The sequence below is a fragment of the Hevea brasiliensis genome, chromosome 1 (assembly GCF_030052815.1).
Source record: "Hevea brasiliensis isolate MT/VB/25A 57/8 chromosome 1, ASM3005281v1, whole genome shotgun sequence".
Classification (NCBI taxonomy): domain Eukaryota; kingdom Viridiplantae; phylum Streptophyta; class Magnoliopsida; order Malpighiales; family Euphorbiaceae; genus Hevea; species Hevea brasiliensis.
In genome coordinates, this window is record NC_079493.1 from 2,828,506 (window position 1) to 2,842,844 (window position 14,339).

A 14,339-nucleotide genomic window follows, 5' to 3' on the forward strand; every position below is an offset into this window, starting at 1 on the left:
AAATTGAGAAATGAATTAACTTCTTTCAGACCAAGAGATGATGAAAGTCTCTATGAAGCATGAGAGAGATATAAGGATCTTCAAAGGAGATGTCCACATCATGAAATCCCTAAATGGATGCTAGTTCAACATTTTTACAATAGTGTTTCTTCAACAATTAGAAGTATAATTGATGCATCTTCAGGAGGTGATCTTATGGAGAAATCAGAAGATGAAGCTTATTCAGCATTGGATAAAATTGCTTGCAACAATTATCAATGGAGATGTGAAAGGAATGAAATGAAGAAGCCATCAGTTGGTGTATATGAGTTAGATGCCATGAGTATGTTCAATGCCAAATTTGATGCTTTGACAAGAAAAATGGATAAGTTAAGCATGAAGGTTAATGCTTCAATTGGAGGACCTAGTCATACAGAAGATGTTAGTGCAGGAAATGTACATTGTATCAATGATTTTCTTTCCTATGGGCAAGAGTTTGGAAATGAGCAAGTTGATTTTGTTGGGAATTATTGTCACACCTTACCCCTCTATAAGGTATAACATGATCCCTTAGTATACTTAATGAATCACCGAACTTCGCCTACCGATAACCTATTAAATACACTACAAAGGATTTTAAAAACAATTTTATCTTCTTTGAAGGTGGTGAGCACTTTTAACAAATATTAAAAACTTTTATTTGCAATTAAAATATTAGGTAAAAATTTTGTTAAATTTTATTTTTTCACAAATTTTATAAAAATTTCGGCAGATATGTCATACCTTACTCCTCGTAAGATGTAACATGCTCAAGTTGTACACCTAATGAATTACCGTACTTTGCCTACCGATAAGCCATTAAATATATTACAAGGAATTTTAAAATAATTTTGCTATTTTTATAAGTGGTGAGCATTTCTAAATAGATATTAAAATCATTTATTCAAAGTTGAAAACTAATTAAAATTTTTGACCCATTTTATTTTTCAACAAATTTTATAGAAATTTCGGCAGAGTGCCGTCTGTATTTTGAGAAAACAGTTCTTCAAAACCTGAAAATAAAGACACTCTCAATATTTTTCTCAACAACTTCTTCAAATTTCACAATCAATCTCAACCAATTTCTCAAGTCTCAAAATTCAAACCATCCTCATTTCACAAATCAACACAAGCAATTTAATACACAGTTTAAATTAAATCAAACATTGAAATATCTCATTAAGATAACAAAATGAATATTTACATTCATGGAAGTATTAAAAAAAAATTAGTAGTGCAAACTTTATGAATACATAAAATCTCAAGATAACCTTATAATAATTTGTATTTTATTACAATCCAAAAATATGTTACAAAAGAGTTGATACAACTGCTCAAAGTAAATTTCATACATATAATTACAGAATTACATCAAAAGCTAATGTACAAGGGTATACCTATGATATACCCGAAGATAGTCTCACTATGTCTTTTCAGAAATCTTGCTCAGCTGCTTTATTATTCCTTTCACCTGCGACAGCATACAAAGCTATCGCTGAGTCGTGAACTCAGTAGTGCAAAAACTAATAAATTAAAACTTAATACAAATTATTCTTAACAATTCATAATGAATAAAAATTTAAAATTTCTAAATTCTTCAAAATCCATGACATTAAAAAATTATTATTTTCATTCATGCAAATTATTCATTTGAATAACATTTTGATCAATTAATAACTATTTATTTACATGTCTTTTAAATTCTGAAACAATACAAAAACATTTTGAATCACTAACAAATTATTTATTTCAATCATAATTTATCAAATTATGCATAATTTAAAAGGCGTTGCCAAAAATTCACACAGTTTATCTCATGGCCCAAAATTCAAATAGATGCAGTGTTGTATACCACGACATTTCACATTCTCCCAATAACCGAGGCTAAAAGGGAGAAACAAAGACTAGCTAGTATATATGAGTACTAATTCAAATTCTTCCCCAACTGGCAAGCCAGAGAGGAAGTAACTTGCCCCATCTGGTGGAGGAGATATCTCACTAGACAAGCTAATGAGAATTCACAACAAATTTTACTATGTCAACTATGGTTTCAAATCATATTCAAAACAATTTATAATCACAAAGTGTTTACAAATCAATATATTTAATCATCATAAATTCATGCTCAAGGTTGGCAACACATCAAACTTAAAATTTACGATTCTCAAAACCATGCAATAAATCCTTAAATGCATAAGAAAATTTACATTTAATTTATACAATTTCATTCAACAAACTATAATTCTCAACACATCAAAATTTATAAATCATAAAATAAACTTATTCAAATCGATTTAGAAGTAAAAATATAACAAAACAGTTAGTCGTGCACAAACCTTATACGAGTCACCTCTTGGCCTTGACTCAATTCCTCGGGTTCCTTCCCGGTATTCTTTTCCACTGAAACACACAATTTCACAGTGTTTCAGTATCATAACTCATCATTAATCCAAAAATAAATTTAAATTCATTTATACCTAGCTTTAAAATGCTAAACTTGATGTTCTTTAAAATTTGTGTTTTAGGTTACTATTCATGATACTATTCAAGTCAATTTGTTGACTTTCTAAGACTTAATAGGTATGGGAACTCCAACTTCACCCACATACCACATTTTGGTCACTAAATTTGTTGGTTTTGGTGGTTTACTCAAATTCTAAGTCCTTTAGGCAAATTTGCAAATTTTCAGTTTTGGTGTCTTAAGTTACACTGTTCCATTAGTTGCTTTTCTGTTGGAATTTGGCAGAACTTTCTTCATAGAAAATGTTCCCTATTGTCTTAAGTTTATTATCCTTTTTGAATCACTCCAATTGGAGTTTTGTAACTCAAGTTATAGTCATTTGAACCATGGCTGCCGGATTGGACTCAACCTAGAATTCTGGGCAATTTTTTGTGCTAGCAGTTTTGGGTCACCAACTTGGTGTGGCCAAATGACTTGGTTAATGGCATAATTTGGGTTTGACTTGGTTATCTCATCTAACCACTGGTAAAATTTCAGGTCATTTAGACCTTCCTAGCTCAAGTTATTACCAAATGAACAAATACTATTCATTTGGTCAGTTTGTACGGGGCAGACTAAGATTTTCCAAGTTTGGTCAATTTGTTCACTAGGTTTTGGTCACTTTTTGGGCATAGTTCCTAAATGAAAATTGTGTCATTTAGTGTCTATTTTTATTCTCAATTGGTTTCATACCAATTGGACTTGTAAATTTTTATTTTTGATCTCTCAAAGGGACCTTGGTCATGCTGCTAGCAGCATGACTACATTGAGTCCGAAATTAGTCTTAACTCCAACACTTCCAACACATTTCATTTGGTCACAAATGACCATTTCTCTCCTCCAAATAGGTCAAACATATCATGTACCAATTTCTCACATTTCTACCTCTAAACCCTAAATGTCCAAACCCTAACCACACTAAATTGTTGCATTTAGCTAATTCAAGGTCTTTAACCATAATCACTCAACTAATTGAGGTTTATATACCCATTCAAATCAATCAAACCATGCAATAATCCCCTCATACACATGCTGGCTGAAATTTAGGTTTGGTCCCTCAATAATTTATTTCATTTTATTTTAAGTTTATTTCTAATTTAATCAAGCTATAAACACAACTAATAAACTAATTTTGCAACTTAAATCACTCACCTCAATCTTTGATGTCCAATTCTTCAATTCTCTTCTTTTTTCTTTTTCTCTGCTCTTTCAATCTTCTTCTTAGGTTGAGGTAACAAGCTTTGATAGGGTTTTTATGGAAAATGTTTAGGTTAAGTGAGGAAATTCAAGCTTGAGTGCAAGCTTCAATGGAAGTTTAAACATGGAGAAGTGAGGGAGAGTGAGGCGGCACATGGATGAGGAAGAAGACCAAATAACTTTTTTTTTTCTTTTCCTTTCTTTTATGTATTTTGTCTTATGGAAGACCCAAAAAATCAATTTAATCAAATTTATTAATTATAGGATTTATGGCATCATGCATGATATCATGCATGATGTCATCTCCCTACACCTTTTTCATTTTCTCTTTTTTTTTTAAATTTATTTTTCTATTAGTTCTTTAATTTAATTCCCGACTCTGAAATTTTTTTTTCTCCGATTTTATTTGACAGTTAGGTCAGGAGTCAGCTCTCGGGATCAATTGATAAGGATGTGTCACTTATGCTTCTAGCTCTTCTCATAAAAGATTAAGAGTACCTTAAAAGAACAAACAAACACAAAATGAAAAAATAACAAAGATAAAACTATAAACAACTAAAATAATCAAGAATTCAATCTTAAACAAACAACTTCCTGGCAACGGCGCCAAAAACTTGATGTGGCCCAACCGCAAGTGCACGGGTCGTACAAGTAATATAGAAAAGATATCGTTCCCACGAGGAGTTGTGTTAATGATTGAATTTTTGATATAACAATTATGACTAATTTGAACTATTTTTGAAATTAAAGTAATAAATTGATAGATATTGAAGTGTGAATTCTATGTGTATAAAATTAATAATCTATTCAACAATGTAATGATTTAACTAAAATTGCATCAAAATAAGCAAATTAAAATATGGCAAGATTTAAAATAGCAAGTTATTAAATTCAATTAGAAATTAACAATGATAAAAAGGCGATTCTGGAGTTCCGGAGTTCATATTCAAGCTATTTTGGGATTTTTAAATTGGTTATCCAATCTTGTGGAACTTACGGGTTTTAAGGAGATTAATTCTTAAATCCTTTGAATACCCTTTCGAGTGGGACAAAGAGTGCCTTAATCAATCTAATCCTACTTTCGTGGAGTTAAAGTTAATCAAGATCCATTAAGTTCCTTAATTAATTTGTAAATCCTCTTAATCCTTAGTCTATTTCTAGATCTAAGTTAATTAAGTCCAATTTCTTGATTATCTATCACAAGGTTTTCTCCTTTCGGTGCCTCAACCATGTATTAAGAACAACACTTAATGGGATCATACACTAAGCATGTCATTGAGCACACAAGAAATGAATAAAACTCATTAAGACCACAAAATATGGATTACCCAATCAAAATCTACAAAATATCTCAAATATTACATCCCAACTCCAAAATCTAATGAAAACTACTCACTATCCATAATATTTACAAGATATTCTGAGTTAATATGGAAATAAAACCTTAATATAAGCTAAGAACTAAGAAACCCAATACAAGAAAGGTAAGAAATATGCAAGAAAGGAAAGAAAACTCCAAATCTATCTGGAAATGGAGGGGTGGATGTTTGAGCTCCCTTTTTGACTCTTCAGCTGCTGCTCCTTTTCTTTTCCTTTTTCTTCCTCTTTTCTAAAATGGGATAAGGGCCTATTTATATCTTTTTCTCTGACAAGTAGCCCTAAAATGGTGTGTTTGAGGTGTGTTTTTATGAGGGAATCTTCTGCCAGCTCATTATCAAGACTTTATGGAACTGCATAAGTGAATTGCCTAAGTTATGCAGTCCCTTATGCAGTTCTCGGTTGGTTCCTGGGCTCTCTGTGTGAAACTGCATGAGCAGGGTGCAAGACTGCATAAGTTATGCAGTTTTCCGTGAGGTTGCATAAGCAAGGCATGAATCTGCATAAGTTATGCAGCAACTTATGCAGATTTCGGCAGGTTTGAAAAATTGTTTCTTCTCCCTGTGCAGAACTGCATAACTTATGCGGCAAGTTATGCACAATTTGGCCAATACATACTTCAACTTTGAAACTTGTTTTTGACATCTTTGGCTTTAGAACTCACTCCTCAATGGCAAAATTTCTTTTTAGTCCCTCAAAAATACCATTTTACCTACAAAACAAAAAAAAAATTACGAATTAATCTAAAAATTGGCAATCATGAAAAACTATCTAAATAACTAATGAAATTAGCTAAAAGTGACTAATAATCAAACAAAATAGCCATGAAATTAAACCTAAATGACTATGCAAAATGCATGTATCAATACCAGAACCAGATACACAAGCAACAAATGAGCCAATGCAGTCCACAAATGAAGAAGACCAACCAGCTGTTTAGTTTTAGTCAGATTATGAAATTTTAGCTTTTGATTATGTAATTTGGTTAGTATGCTTTATGTTTTGGCTATTAATTTTCTAGTTATTGGAACTTTTAAATATTTATCTATTTGTGAATGGTTTATGTTAGTAGTATGCCCTAGAGCATATCATTTAGTATGTATCTTGTACATGTTTTATTAATAAAAGGCATTTTCACTTTTTCATTTACATAATATATTTATGTGTAATAGAAAAGGTCCATTGATATTTTGTTAGAAATTCTATTCTTAAGTTGTTAAGAATATGAGTGACAGTATTTCTAGCACAAAGTATCATAAATAGGTTCACAGTCGAGGATACTTCACAATAAGGACATGACTTCAAGTTATTTATATGAGATATAAATAAGATGGAATGGTGAGTGTCATGCCATATGACAAACATGATAGACACTTATACATGATAAGTAGGCTAAACCAGTGACACTTATGACAAGCACATGGAGTTTACTCTTGTCAATGTATTATCATAAATCATATTAGTGCATATAATCTTTAGACCTGAGATAGCACAATTATCTTGTATATAGGTGGTTTGAGTTTGATACTGCTTTCATACTTGTACTGTGTATGGGTATATGGGCATGTGTTGGCTCCTACTAGTTAAATATGGAGGTAGGTGTTGATCAAGATGGAATCTGTTCCTCTAAGTAAATAGGGATAAAATCCTATGTTCATTTAATTGTTCTTGAAGTTTCAAGTTCCTGGCCAAGACAGATAGATTTAATCAGAAAAGAGTTTCTGATGAGAAAATCTTTTTAATCAAGAACTGGAATTAAAAGAGAACATAATATTCATAGCAAATGGGGTTTGACATAAATCATGACTCCAGCTTGAGTTGAAATTTTGTAACAGAGAGATTCTAGCGCATGGTAACATATGATTATGGGTTCATTTAAGATAAACCTTATTACTGATTGGGTGGCCATGACATGCTATGCTAGGTGTTAATCATGGTCTATGAGGTGTATAAAATGATTTAGAGAAATCATTTATGGTAAGAAAGAGTTCTGATGATATTAAGAGTTGATATCATATCTCATTGCTAATTAGTGATGAGCCTAGTAAGTCACACACATACACAAGTTATCACCTAATTAAATATGATTTAATTAATTAATTAAAGAGTTTAATTGATTAATTAAATAGGTTTGGTTTGCAATTAGATTGCAAAGTCCCTAGCATGACTTGAAACCAAATCTATATTATTAGATGTATATGGGTAAGTTAAATTTATATTTAAAGTATTTAAATATGAATTTAATTAATGAGAAATTAATTAATAAAGATTAATTAATTAATTTATATTTGATATAAATTGATTAGAAGAAGAGAAATAATTATTTTGGGTTGAGAACTCAAAATTAAGACACAGGGGTATTTTGGTCATTTCACAGGGTGACATGTGGCACCATGAGATGGTGACACATGGCACTACATATAAGCTTGCCAAATATTTTTTTTATATCATGTAAGATGATTAAAATTAAGATTCAATATAGGTTTGACACTTGGCACAATGTGATTGGGTCAATTAAACCTAGAACCAATCAAAGGGTGACATATGGCAAGGGTTTAAGTGGTGACCTAGCTATATAAGTGTTGTTATGAAAAGAAAACAATACAACCAGTAGATGATATCTTTGGTGCCTCCACCCAAGAAGCTCTCCCTTCTCTTCATCTTCTTTTCTCATGTATTCCAAGAGACAAGCAAACAATCTCTTGAATTAAAAATGTTAGAAATCGTTTCTAGTGTTCTGTTTACATCTTTAATCTCTTAAAAGACAGAATTTGATTTTCTAAATAATAGAAAAAGCTTTAAAAGCTGTTTAAGGGCTGCCATAGGTGTTCTTGGTGTGGATAAGCTAGAGGGACAACATCTGGTGTCCTAAAGACGCATCCCAAAGGTACGAATACACTGTAGTGCATTAAGAGGTTAGTGTATTTATTCTTGATTTAATCTAGGGTTCTAAAATTAATCTGATTAATTCTAAAATCTTAAATGGAAAATACAGATCCAAAAACATATTAAAAGAGTTTTAATATATTGTTTATCATTGAAATCAAATAGATAAAAATAAATCTTGCATGATGTATGTGACCCTAGGTGAAAATTTTTAAATTCAATGGTATAAACTTGTGTTTTTCATGTTTCCCCTCCTTCAGTTTAAACTTGTATTTTTTTAATTTCTGCTTGTTTAATAAATCTTAAGTTGGCTTGTTCATTGTTGCTGACTACATTGGTTTATTTTGCTGTGTAACATTCATTGTTTTTGCAATCTAGAATTCTATTGAATTGATCACTTTCTTTAATCTCAGTTTCTATTGGCTATTGTATTAGCATTATAGATATTGCTTTTTGATAGTCATAATCTGGATTATTGAAAGTATAGCAGCTGCTCTTCTGTTAGCTATTGCAATACAACATTTGAGGTAACTTGTGGATATTCACATGCCCCATGTTGATACTGCTTTCATTCAACACGCCTCATGTTTTTTGTTTAACATGTCTTATGCTCCAAATACTTATAATTCGCATGCCTCATGTGCATATTCTGATTATCCAACACTGGGCATGTATGTTCTACATGGTAACTCTTTTTCACTCTTTCTTGGTTTATATCTCTCGAGCTACCATTTATTGATTTAATTTACACTTTTGCCACTTCAATTAAGCCAATTAGGATATTGTCTCATTTGAGTTTGGAGGAGGACAAAATTTTTGCACAATTTTTAATCATTTTTATTTACATTACTTAAATTGCATTTCATTTATTCTTATTTACTTAGTTCACATACACCATACATCTATACCATATAAATATATACACTTACATATAGATATCATATAGATTATGTATAGTTTTTATTTCATTTTTATTATTTTTTTATTTTTATTTAATTTTTACATTCATTTTAGGAATCATGCAAGCCAAAAAAAAAAAAAAAATTTACCTAATTCTTAGAAGATTGAGAATCATTTTAAAAAGCAATTGAGCTTGCCTCTAGATGGGTTTGATGGATTGAAAGTTTCGAATTGGTAATAGGTTATAAGATTCTTATCTTGGTTTATATCTTCTTAGCCAAGGGCCACTCAATTAATTACATTGAGTTTTGAGTGCTTGGAAAAAAACTCTAGAGTAAGAAATGACTAATTGTGTCTCACCAATCCTAGAACAAGCTTTCTAAACCTTTCGAGGCAAAATCCTGGCATTCACTTGAAAGAGAAAAGATCAAGGCATTCTTTGAATTTTAAACCCATATTTTTAGCTTTAACCAACCTCACTTTAAAATTTTCCTTTAAAATCAATTTGAGCCTTCATTTATACCATTTATTTCCTTGGTACCCATAATTTACCTAGCTATAAACCTAAACACTTACCTACCCTTCGTGAGAATAATTTATTTAAGTGATAGATGCGCTAAAAAAAATGGGGTATATAATAATCAAATGGGAAAAGTACTAAAGCAAAATTGGCTAGCAATCATATCATGTTATGAAAAATTATTTACCACCCAATTATACAAAGAAATAAGTTTGAGGGTGGATTACAAAGGGACAATTGCAATACAAAATTTAATGTTAGTTACGTAGTCCTTAAAAGAGCTTCAAAAATTGTATGCTAGCATTGGTGATTTATTATAAAATTCTTCCTCCCATTTGATTCTAAAAAAAATAAAAATAAAAATAAAAATAAAAATAAAAATAAAAATAAAAATAAAAGAAAAGTATATCTTGATCTTTTTAACAATTTAATTATTCTCATGTTTTTCTTCCCTTTTACCTTTTCTTTGTTAGTCACATTATTACTCCTTAGCCCCATTACAACCATTAAAAATCCTTTTGATCTCTTGATTGTATTTTGCTACATTAGTGGAGATTAGATTAGTTGGTTTGCCTATGGGATTGGCACATTATTTATCCATTTAACTATTTCCATCATCATTTGAGACGCTTTAGTTTATGATTGTTTTAGAGCCTATCGTAGCATGATTTCTCTATGTAATTGATTGGTTTGGATTTGATGGAATGAATAATTGACCGAAGGCCAAGCGGTGATAACTTTGGTGAAAATTAAATTCCTCATACTTTGAAGGTGGATAAATAGTTTGTTGGTGGCTAGAGGTAAGTTTGAAAGCTTGGATGAGTGACTTTCATGAATCTAAGAAAAAGGTACCCCAATTACATATAATTATTTTTAATTTGCTTGAGGACAAGCAAAGATTTGAGTTTGGGAGAATTTGATAAACTCATTTTATATAGGTATTTTTTGGTAGTTTTGCATCCATTTTGCTCTTTTTAGTTTAGTAATTTTATACTTTTAGTACTTATTTTAGTTAATTTGTTACTTTTAGTTTCATTATATTTGATTTTTGGAATTTTAATGTTTTTGATAGGTTTTAATAAGGTTTAAAAGCAAAAAGGTCCATATAAAAGAAATTCAAAGTGATTTGGAAGCTTAAAGTAATGTGAAAAATGAAGAAAATTTGCCTAAAGAAGAAGACCAGCCGAGATTTTCAAGAGCTTCAATATGCCCCGTGTTGAAGGTCCTGTGAAGATAAGAGTCAGCTAGCAAGAATCCACATGAGGCATGTAAATTCAACACTGGGTCGTGCAGATAGAGATTTTAGAACAAAACTTACCGAAAGTTTCAGGGACTTCAACATGCCCCGTATAGCTGGTCGTGCAGAATCTAAAGGCTCCTCCTCCGAATCAACATGAGGCATGTTGAAAATAACTTAAATCAACATGAGACATGTGGGATGACGCTGGCAGATTTACTGACATGAAAAAATTTTCTCTTTTCACACTTTTTACACCTTTTGTCTTTATCCCTTTAGAGACCATTTTTAGGGAAAAGCTTAAGGGGATATATAAGTATTATATTCTTATTTTTACTATAAGGAGAATGTCACATCTTACCCCTCCGTAAGGTATAACATGATTCCGTAGTATACTCAATGAATCACCAAACTTCGTTTACCTATAATTTATAAAATACACTATAAGGGATTTTAAATCATTTCAATTCATTTTAATTGGTAAAATAATGTTAAAGCATTATTTAAAAGCCTTTAATTGGAGTTTAAATACTAAGTGAGAAATTTGTTAAATTTTATTTTTCGCAAATTTTATAAAAATTTCGGCAGAGTGCCATCTATAATTGGAAAAAACAGTTCTTCTAACACCTGTAAATACACTTCCAATAAATTTATTTCAACCCCAAACTCCAATATAATCTCATTTCAACATAATTTAACAAAATCTCGAGACAGTTTAGTAAAACTCATCATCATTTCATTTAACTTAATTTACATAAACAAGTCTCCATTTACAAAAAAGAAAATCAAAATAATATTATTACAGACTTTAATGTACAACTGCTCAATTAACTACATAGATACATACAAACAAAATAATATTTATATCAACTAATTTACAAGGGTATAAAGCAATACCCACACAAAAATCCTCAAAGTAGCTCTCCTGACAACTTAACAGCTCACTCTGCTGCCTTATCCTTTCCATTATCTGCGACAACAAATAAAAGCTATCGCTAAGTAATGATTACTCAGTGGTGCACAATAAAAATTTAAAGATATTACATATCAAAACATACATCCATAAACACAAATTTAAACCATTATACAATATAATTCATAAAGTTCAAGTCAACTTTTGTAATACTATTTTGTCAAAATAATTTATAAATCACAGTGTTGCTAATCCATACACAACTTAGGTCATGACACAAAATTTCCGATCAATGCTGTGCTATACACCACTGCAAAGCAATCTCAACCCCACTAATCGAAATCAGTGAAGGAGGTGGCTAGCTAGCTATATGAGTACTTATCCGATCTCAACCTCAACTGGCAAGTCAGAGAGGGAGGAACATAGTCGATCTCAACCCCGTAAATGGAGGAGGAACACAGTGATACTGTCATGCTAAGTGTGAATCCAAACCAATTTAAGATCAAGTTATTCAAACATTTCATTCAAACATTAAATAAATTCCCATTTCAAATTTCAATTCACAAAGTGGGCAACACAGCATTTCTCAAGTAATTATTCAGCATAAATTATGTTAAAATATATTCAAATAAATTTTCTCATAGCAAAAATCAAAATTGAAAAGGCATTGTGCACAAACCTTGTATGAGTCGCCTCTAGGCCTGACTTACTCTTCTTTATCTTCCTTCTCAATTTATTTTTCAACTAACACACACAATTTACAGTATTTCAGTATCATGTCTTATAATTATTCCAACAATTAATTTCATGCATACTTAATTGTATCCTTAAATTTGCTTAAAATGAAATTCTTTGAGTTTGGTAATTTGGAGTTACTATTCATTATACTATTCAAGTCAAAATGTTGACTTTTTCATGTTTAATAGGTATGTTGGTCCTAAATACATTTACATACCACATTTTGAGTGTCAAATTTGTTGGCATTGATTGTCATTCTAAATTCAAAGCTTCCTAAGAGAAATTATAAATTTTCAGTTTTGGGTTACTGTTTCTACTATTCCATTGATCTTGCTACAGTGAAAGTTTGGCTAAATGTCCCCATCAAAGTTGTTCCTTATTGTGTCTAGTTTATTTCTCTTTTTGAATCACTCTATTTAAAGTTTTGTAACTCAAGTTATGCCTATTTTTCTAGGGCTAACCGAATTGGTTACAATCCAGAAATTCTGGACAATTATTGGTTCTAGCAGTTTTATGCAATTAAATTTCGTTGACAATTCGACTTGGTTATGGGCAGAATTTGAGTTTGTGTTCTTCATAAAAGTTGTAGTACTATATCATAGCTTTCTAATGGTTCAAAAATCAGGTTATTTAGACTTTTCTACACCAAGTTATGGCCATTTGAATAAGTACTGTTCATCTGGTCATTTCTGTACAGTGATAGTATGCCTAATCCGGGTTTGACCGAATTTTTCACTAACTTAAGTTCATTTTCAGGTCAAGATTTCTATACAAAAATTGTTGCATTATGTCTTAATTTTCATTTCCAATTAGCCTCACACCAATTGAAGTAATAGAATTTCAATTTTGGTTCTTTAAGTGGATCATGGTCAGGCTGTCCAGAATTGGACCCTTACCAACCAGCATTCACTTTCAATTCTCACCATTCAAACACATGCTAATTCCCACCAATTGACCAAATTGAGTCTCAATTAAGTCAATTTGCTTCAATTTGAAAAACCCCCAAAATTTTCCCCCAATTTCAATAGTTCAAGAACCCAAATTATCTAATTTGCACAACTTCATGAAATTAAAGTGTCCTAATCACATTTACTACCTCAATTCAACTTGTACACATGATTTATCAAGCTAATATTATCTCCAACCAATCCTCATGGCTGTAAAATTTTCATTGTTCCCATAAAATATCATTTTTGTTTATTTTACACAAATTTCAACCTAGTTGAAGTGCTTAAACATGAATTGAAGGAGAGATTTAAAAGAACTATCACTAACCTCTTGGTAGCTTTTCCCTTTTCAAATTTCTACCTCCTTTTTGAATTTTTCTTCCTCCAATCCTCTTGCTAAGGTTTGATTATAAGTTTTACTAAGGAATTTGGGGGATTTATGGTTTAATTTGGGGTCTATGAAAGCTTGGAAGGAGCTGCAATTGAGGAAATTAGAGTGAAGGGAGAGAGAGGAGAGATGGACGGCAACCAAATGGGGAAGAAGATAATTTTTTACTTTTAATTTTTTCATTTTAATTGGTAAAATTTATCCCCAAATTTCTAATTTTAAATATTAATATTTATGCCATCATGCTTGTGTCATGCATGATGTCATAATTCCTTTATTTCTTATTTTTCTTTTCTTTCCTTATCCTACACCTTTCCTCTTTTATTCCATTTTTCAAGATATTAATTTCTTATATTTTATTGGATATTTAGGCCATTAGTCACCTCTAAGGGTGAATTGACTAAATTGCCCCTTACTGAACTGATCCGATTTTCCAATAACACTGTATTTCTTCTTGAACCCTGATCTAATTATTTGATCTAATTCTCAACTCTTTTTTGTGGTTTTCTCATTTCCACTAACTTCGCAATAATTCCTAGGACTGCAGTGTCACAATGTCCTGCACGAAATTAGAGTAACAATTGATCTCGCAGTCACTTCCCGGTATGGTCACCTATTGCTGTGACCCCCGGCTCATTTAACCTTTTATGCTTTGTTTTCTAAGTTTTCATTTAATCATCATATAATGGCTATTTATTTTTATTCAGGGCTTTTCTAT

At 31.0% G+C, this 14,339-nt stretch overlaps 1 non-coding gene across 1 annotated transcript; it reads right to left on the reverse strand.

Moving 5' to 3' along the window:
- LOC131170198 (small nucleolar RNA R71) lies at positions 1-107 on the reverse strand. The gene has a single exon (XR_009141133.1). It is a non-coding gene; the product is annotated as a small nucleolar RNA R71 (small nucleolar RNA).
- Between the last annotated feature and the right edge of the window lie 14,232 nt (positions 108-14,339).